This window comes from Ananas comosus, linkage group 20 (assembly GCF_001540865.1).
Source record: "Ananas comosus cultivar F153 linkage group 20, ASM154086v1, whole genome shotgun sequence".
In the NCBI taxonomy this organism is placed as follows: Eukaryota; Viridiplantae; Streptophyta; class Magnoliopsida; order Poales; family Bromeliaceae; genus Ananas; species Ananas comosus.
The window spans coordinates 3,225,718-3,232,375 of record NC_033640.1 but is presented as its reverse complement, the minus strand read 5'-3'; positions in this window follow the sequence as shown (position 1 = coordinate 3,232,375).

Below are 6,658 nucleotides of genomic sequence, written 5' to 3'. Positions count from 1 at the left end.
AGGGTGTGCACTTATATGGAATCTTTCTCCCTTGATAGATAGGGGCGTTAGTTCTATGTGATTTATGAGATCGAGTTTAGAAGACCTTGGCCAGAGCAGAGTTAATAGCGAAAAAATGTTTCCAATATTAAAAACTTGAGTCGAATAAATTTGATATATGACAGATGATGGGGTTTGACGAGTTATTCTATGACCTCCGTCTAGTTGAGACACATGATGGAAGGATTGTATGACACGGTAACTGCACCGAGAGGTTCAGTATTCCATTCTACTGGAATGCCAACAGCTAGGCATCACTGGTGGATAGTGAGATTCATGAGAATTATCTAGATGATTGATAATTCTTATTGGACTGAGTTGGAATTGTTCCGATTCATTGAAAGGAGTTTCAGTGATATTGTTGATAATGATCAAAATATATTTCACTACCCGATAGAATAGAACCTATAGGGTCACACACATAAGATATTGTGACTGATCGGATAGTTAGATCGCGATTTTTGAATCGTCGGAGGACTTAATTGTCAATATGTTGATAATTAGACTAATTTATAATTATTACAACTAAGTGGTATTAAAGTGTAAATGTTACAAGAGAGGACTTACTAATAGTTAGTAAATTATGAGAGGACTTATGTGCAAATATTGCATTATTAATTTGATATGATCAAATTAAGATAAAGTTCAAATCGAATCAAATTAGGATTTGATTGATCTAATCAATTAAGGAAAGAATGAATTTAAATCTAGATTTGTACTTTTCTTTAATGGCCATTATATTATTAAGAAAAAGGATATATATCCTTATATATAACTTACGAGAGTTTTTAAAAAATCCTATCCGTCATTTCTCTTCTCCTCTCTCTTCCATCTTCTAGCAAGAAGGACGTCCTTTGTGAAGGAGCTAGCACTTCGGTGAGGATATCGATCAAATCACCAACCTCGTGTGGATACCTATAGAGGGCGGACGCGTGTGCGGTTTCAAGAGAACCTAATTTCACGATCATCAAGTTGAGATGAAGATTTATCCGCGTAAAGGTAAAGATTGAATCTTATTTTTCCCTTTAATTTTAAAGAACATGAGGGATCCTAATTGCGTGGTTTTGAAATCGAATCTCGAGAGTTTCTCAAGAAGTAAATTGTCATGTGGAGTTAGCAATTTTTAGAGTTACAAATTGAATAAGAAACTTCTAAAGCTATTAATTGTAAATTCTGAAAATTTAGATCTAGAATTCTCACAATTGAAGGCTATAAAAGGAGTTCTTCTCCTTCATTGTAATCATGGGGGACAATTGAAATCCAATCACGGTTGTATTATTTTATATGATTAAGACTCTTTTTTCTTATCTATTATAGACTCCTATTACTTATTTTCCACATAATTAAATACTTTTCCTCCAAAACCAACATCAAAGATTTGTCTCAAAGATGTGTGACATTCAGTACAACTATACTAACAATTAGGTCGAATTTATTAACCTGCCTCTTTTATTAGGTGTGACACGCCAAATTTATCAACCATATACTCTTTTGTTCGTGGATGTCACCCTCTTCATGTTACTATTTATATGTTTCTTTCATCTCTCACTTTTATTATCAGGCTTGTTGTTTTCTCTTCTTGTGCCTAGTTACTAGCATCGGGATTCGTCGCCTTGTTTAAATTTGGTTCCTTTATCATTGTTTTCTCTTTCCTATTCTCGATGGTTAATTTTGCAATATCGTTGGATATTTACCCCTCTAATCCTATCTTCCTCCGAATTTTAATTTCTCTAGAAGGGGACGGGGTGTTTTGTTGCTTGTATTTTTCACCCCAAGTACAAATGCAAACCACTGGCATGCTCGAAATTGCTATTTGATTTGCTGTATTTGTATCTAGATGTTGGAGTTGTACCTACATATGAAGGCCTGTGTAAGGAAGTGAATTCTCGAAATCCGAGAGTTATACTTCGTTCAGGATCGACTAATTGTCGAGTGAGTAGGCTTTGGAGAAGCTAGAGATGTCCAAAACACAAAAAGTGCTTTGGAGTTGAGTCCGCGAGAGCAAATAATGCAAAAGTCTGCACTGGACAGAGTTTGCTCTCGGGGACCGGTCCCTAGCAGGAAGGACCGGTCCCCGTAGCTGGTGGTTGCGGTGGATCCTTGATGCAACCGGTCCCAGGCCTGAGGGACCGGTCCCCGTAAGTGAAACCAGCGAGACAGCAAAAATTTGGCTAAGTCCTGAGAATTTCCACTCTCGGGAACCGGTCTCTCAGGCAAGGACCGGTCTTCTAGGGACCGGTCTCTCGGGCAAGGACCGGTTCCCGTACGCGTGAATTTTGGAAGGTCCTCAGGGACCGGTCCCTGGCAGGGAAGGACCGGTCCCTCCGCGCGAAAACTGCCCAGGCAGAGCAGTTTGAGAAATGAAAAGTTGAGGGCCTTGGCTGCAATTATCCCTTAGTTAGAGAGTATAGAGAGCAAAGGGCTCTCCCTCCCTCTCTCATTTCCTTCCCAACTCTCATCTCTCTCTCCTCTCTCTCTAGAAGAAAAGAAAGAGAAGAAAAGAAGGAGAAGAAGAAGGAGAAAGGAAGGAGAAGAAGAAGAAGAAGGAGAGCAAGCTAGGGAAGGCTTGGAGCATCTTCTCCTTTTCCTCCCCTCTCTATTCGGGCTAACCTAGAGGTAAGCTCTTGAGCCCTAATGGTAGAACTTAGTGTTTTTGGGTTTTTGGCTTTTGAGATGAGGTCAAATAGACCTCTAGCACCATTAATGGTGGAATAGGGCTAGAAGCTAGGGTTCTATAGTGCTAATTGCAAGATGTGAACCCTAGGGCACCCAAATAGGGGTTTTTGGAAATACATGAGATTGATCTCCTTTAGTGGCTTGTAAACCTAATTGATAGGTGTCTAAACGCGGGGGCGAAGTCGGATTTTCGGTTAGTCGAGCGGGTGAAAAGCTATCGGCGAAATATAGCCGATTGAGCATCGTTTTGGACCAAGGAGGCCGAGACATCGTCGTAACGTTCGTTGGGAAGCGTTTCTAGAACCTTCGTACCCTCAAAAGGTGGGGGGTTTCATCCCGAAGCAACCGAGCTCTTTTCTATGTCTTAGAAATATATGATTTTCATCTCTTGCATGTGGTATTGTAGGATTGCATTGTAGTACCTTTTCCTTATGCTTCTAAATGTTAACCTAGTGTACATGGAATACTTGGTAAAATGGATAGGTAAGGATTGGGTCGGAACATGGATCCTATAGTGCTAAAAGAAAGAGATGAACTCGATGGTTATTTAGTGACATAGAGAGTGGCATATAAATGTTTAAAGAACAGAACGAGTCGCATTATGTAGTGTTTTTGACACTAGAGGTTCGTGAACTTAGTGATAGGTGGATTCCCTAAAAAATGACTCGTGAACAATGAACTTAGTAGAGCTAAGTAACTTTGCATGAATGTCGGAATAGGTGAGTTCCGAGAGAAATGTTGGCCCCAGTTCGTAGGGTATCCTCATGTGGAGAGGATAGATCAAGCTCACGGTCTGTTATTCGGGATGGTAAAGCCATCCATATTCTCACATGGAGAGGATTATTGTTGTCACGCCCCGAGACCCGGCCTAGGCCCCGCCTGGTGCGTGCCCAGACCCGCCATATGCCTGCACATATGAGGCGTCTACAACAAAAGAGATATGGAAGCAAGAAGAAATAAAGTCAGTAGAGATATCAGAGCTACTAACAGCTAACAACTAACAACAAGTAGAGAAAGGAAAAAGTAAACTACTAGACATAAAGATAAAGTAAGTACAAGAATTATCACAAAAGTACTACAAAAAGGGTGGTCTCTATACAAAGTACAACTCTCATCCTCTCCCAAAAAGAAAATAAAGAAGAGGTAGACCACCTATCGAACGTCCCTCGCTCATAAGCTAGTTCGTGGCGATACCCTTTCCGCGGTCCCTAGCCTCGCCCGGAGTGGAAGGCTCTGTAATAAGAACATAAAACAGAGGGCGTGAGAACTATAATTTATAGTTCCCAGTGGGCAATTACTGACCTCAGCACAATGCACCACTAGGCCTAAAGAAAAGGGGTAAGTAACGATAGTAATAGACAATAATAAGTTGCTGAATTGAAAGCATGTATGAAATGCAATACTACTACGCCACAAGATATATGATATGTAACCATTCTATCAAGATGAAATAAGCCCAATGCAAAGTTCGAATGTTCTATGATGGCAACAAGCATACTAAGATGTAATACTATCAAGTATACTATGAGTCTATCGTAATATCCACCACTATGCGGTAAGCATGTCCAAGTATCCAACTACTATACCCTATCTAGTAGTGATTAACCTTTGTAAGTTGATATCACGGTTCAATCTCATTTGGGACCTACACAAGTGTAGTCCAGCTTGTGCCGCCTAAGTGTCGGTGGTAGCTCCAGCATTCCCACTCTGGAAATGAGTCTATCCCTCCCAACCCCGTAGATTTCTCGATACCGCACGAGCGAACATAAGTCGCGTAGGCCAACTCCGGAGTGCCGGCTTGTAGGGAGCGATCCTCACAAGCATGTGCGAATGAGCACAAATGGCAAACAAGTGTAATCAATAGCTCAAGTATCCAATCATCATGTCTCTAACATGGTAGTAGCACTAGTAACCCATCGGTCTAGATCAAAGTCTCAATGTGATGTTCCAACACTTACTATGTTTAGTGTCTCTTTGTGACACTTAAGCCTTTTATGGTAACCCAAGTACAATCCACATTCTATGTCCCTTCATGGCAATAGTACTAGGTTCACACATAACCCGAGCTCAATGCCGCTTTATGACATTAGCTCCAAATTTTTCCATAATAGTCTAGTCCGATGCCTCTTTATGGCATTAGCTATCTCTCATGTCTCTAACATGCATAGGTTTAAGTGCACTACACAATGCTTATTTTCATTGTAAGAAACATGATCCCAAGTTAAATATAAGAATGCCGAATGCTAGTATAAGCCTCACATGCAACTCTCTACTACATAGAGGTCCAAAAATTTATTGTATCTGACATAGGGATGTTAATCATTCTAAAATTCACAATAAATACATTTAGTATGAATATGCATGAATTTCCACTTTACGAAGCCATAAATCACCAAATAGGAGCATTTTTCATATTGTAGGCTAGGTCAAACCCACCGAACAACGCGTAACTCTTCGTTTGCTTCAACGAAGATGTANTTTTAACACCTTCGGACTTTCCGAAGTGTACCATCCTCGCACTTTGGTCAATTTGACTAAAGTTCGACATTTTATTTTCCGAATTTTCGGTATATTACACGCACCCTCAGTCGCGGACCTCACTAGATCCGGAAGTAGCGGAGGTCTCGACCTCCTCGTGGTGTGCCGCATCATCCGCTCCAGCAGATTGGGAGCGTGTAATCGGCATCGTCACTACAAAGCATAAAAGGGCAAGTTAGTAACCCGCGCTATCGCAACCCTACTCAAGATAACCGAACCCCAAATCATGCGAAAGTAAGGAAGTGTCCTTCACTACTAACTCCCGATGATACGTTGTCGGCCGCCAACGTAACCCTCCGCGAAGTTAGAAGCCATATACTTCAGTCAAACTCCAACCTTTCGGAGTTGTCAAGATACCCAATCAAGATACTTTCGCCTACAAATCAAATAGACCTTGTCTCTCACGAGCCTATTTCCTATAATCCGACCGGCCTAAGGTTTGCTAGGTCCCCTAAGACTCAACCCTAGGCTCTGATACCAAATTAATCTGTCACGCCCCGGGACCCGGCATAGGCCCGCCCGGTGCGTGCCCAGACCCGCCATATGCCTGCACATATAAGGCGTCTACAACAAAAGAGATATGGAAGCAAGAAGAAATAAAGTCACTAGAGATATCAGAGCTACTAACAGCTAACAACTAACAACAAGCAGAGAAAGGGGAAAGTAAACTACTAGACATAAAGATAAAGTAAGTACAAGAATTATCACAAAAGTACTACAAAAAGGGTGGTCTCTATACAAGGTACAACTCTCATCCTCTCCCAAAAAAAAAACAAAGAAGAGGTAGACCACCTATCGAACGTCCCTCGCTCACAAGCTAGCTCGTGGCGATACCCTTTCCGCGGTCCCTAGCCTCGCCAGGAGTGGAAGGCTTTATAATAAGAACATAAAACAGAGGGTGTGAGAACTATAATTTATAGTTCCCAGTGGGCAATTACTGACCTGAGCACAATGCACCACTAGGCCCAAAGAAAAGGGGTAAGTAACGATAGTAATAGACAATAATAAGCTGTTGAATTGAAAGCATATATGAAATGCAATACTACTATGCCATAAGATATATGATATGTAACCATTCTATCAAGATGAAATAAGCCCAATGCATAGTTCGAATGTTCTATGATGGCAACAAGCATACTAAAATGTAATACTATCAAGTATACTATGAGTCTATCGCAATATCCACCACTATGCGGTAAGCATGTCCAAGTATCCAACTACTATACCCTATCTAGTAGTGATTAACTTTTGTAAGTTGATATCATGGTTCAATCTCATCTGGAACTTACACAAGTATAGTCCAGCTTGTGTCGCCTAAGTGTCGGTGGTAGCTCAAGCATTCCCACTCTGGAAATGAGTCTATCCCTTCCGACCCCGTAGGTTTCTCGATACCGCACGAGCGAAC